A 2019-nucleotide genomic window follows, 5' to 3' on the forward strand; every position below is an offset into this window, starting at 1 on the left:
AAAAAAAACAAAAAAAAAAAACAAAAGGAAAAAAAAATAAAAATAAAAAATTCAGGAAAATTTTTAAAGTCATTATATTGTTGAAACAATAAAGATGATGAATGATACCATAGTATCTCTGACACTTTCACAGAAGGATGAAAGAAAGAGTCTGATAAAACACCTTCTTGACTTAAAAAAAAAACCCATCCTCAGTAAATGGAGAAATAGTATTTGACATGGAAATTGGCTCTGCCCTTAAAGTGTTTTGCCCTATGAACCCTTCATTAGATGAAGGCACACTCCTCTATGATGTCACAGCCATCACTACATCCACCTCCCAATGGGACTTTTGGTGGAGACCAATCACCAAAGCATGGCTGATTCCTTTCTCTTTCTCATGCTGTGTGACAAGCCAAGTTCCAAGATTCCTGTTGACTTAAAAGGAAGATGTGCTCCAAGATGAGCACCACAGGGGAAAAAGTCAGTGCTAAAAAAAGTTCCCAAAGGAAGACAAACTCTTCAAAGTATCCTAAACTTATATTTCTTGCAAACAGTTAATCGAAAAAGTTAAAATGTTGCTTTACCTAAGGTTCACAATAATGGTTTGAAGGGTTATCATTTTTTATTTTTGAATCCACAGGCATAGTTTATTGCACTTTTCCATAAAGCATCAACAGGGCTCAGGGTAACTTAGACGAGATTCAGTCTCTAACAATGTACAGTTTTCTCCACCGCTTCACTGAAAGAAGTTGAATGTGCTCTTGACAAATCATGTTTTAGCAATGCAGATATTTTTGAGGCACTGCTTGGGGAAAACATACACACACACACAGAAAGAATTTTATATAAAGAATATTAAATATATCAATCTAAATATCTAATGGGAATGTAATCTCAACTAGAAGCTGTAGTGAATTTGTTTTGTGAACTTAAAATTAGTGAATTAAAAAATAAATTATCAAAAAAAAAAAAAAACTTAAATGTGAGAACTAAAGCCATAAAATTCTTAGAAGAAAATTTAGGCAGTCAGCTCTTTGACATTGATCCATAGCAATATTCTTAATCTCCTCAGGCAAGGGCAAAGAAAAGCAAAACTAAGCAAATGGGACCAAATCAAACTAAAAATATTTTGTACAATTTTGCACATTAAAGGAAACTATCAACAAAATGAAAAAGCAACCTATTGAATGGGAGATGATATTTTCAAATCATATATCTGATAAAGAATTAGTATTCAGAATACATAAATAACTCATATAACTCAATATCAAGCAAATAAGCAACCAAAAAATCCTATTAAAAATGGTAAGAGGTTCCTGACAATGGGCAAAGAGGCACCTGATTGGTGGTGTTTCTCTTATATCAGTCAAGGGCAAAGCAGATGTCTAGTCCTTTGTTCATCCTAGCTTGATGCCTGGATTGGTGGCCAGAGCTATTTCATGCCTGGGGTACATTAAAAAAACAAATTAGTAAGAGGATCTGAATAGGCAAGTTTTTCCCCCCAAAGACATAGAGACAGTGAACAGAAACATGAAAAAATGCTCAATATCACTAATCATCAGAGAAATGCAAAACAAAACCACAATGAAATATCACTTCATATGTGTCAAAATGACTTTATCAAAAAGCCAAATAAAAACAAGTGGTGGGAGGTATATGGAGAAAAAGGAATCCCTTATGCATCATTGGTGGAAATGTATAACACATTAGTGCAGCCACTATAAAAAACAGCATTCAGGTTCCTCAAAAAATTAAAATAGGACTATGATACAATTCAGCAATTCCATTTCTTGTTATTTTTCTGAAGAAAACAAAAACACTAAGATATATACAACTGTATATTCATTGCAGCATTGTTTACAACAGTAAATATGTAAAGATATGGAGCAAAAAATGTGTCCATGGATAGACAAATGGAAAAAGAATGCATAGTATATATACATATATATGTGTATATATATGTATATATATATATCTGAATAACAGAATATTACTCAGCCATAAAACATAATAATACTTTGCCCTTGGTGACAAGAA

General features: G+C 32.5%; 1 non-coding gene across 1 annotated transcript; it reads left to right on the plus strand.

The window, feature by feature from the left end:
- Window positions 1-1293: 1293 nt before the first annotated feature.
- LOC138447030 (small nucleolar RNA SNORA48) lies at window positions 1294-1438 on the plus strand. The gene has a single exon (XR_011259662.1). It is a non-coding gene; the product is annotated as a small nucleolar RNA SNORA48 (small nucleolar RNA).
- The last annotated feature ends 581 nt before the right edge of the window (window positions 1439-2019 follow it).

This window comes from Ovis canadensis, chromosome 10 (genome assembly GCF_042477335.2).
Source record: "Ovis canadensis isolate MfBH-ARS-UI-01 breed Bighorn chromosome 10, ARS-UI_OviCan_v2, whole genome shotgun sequence".
Lineage (NCBI taxonomy): Eukaryota > Metazoa > Chordata > Mammalia > Artiodactyla > Bovidae > Ovis > Ovis canadensis.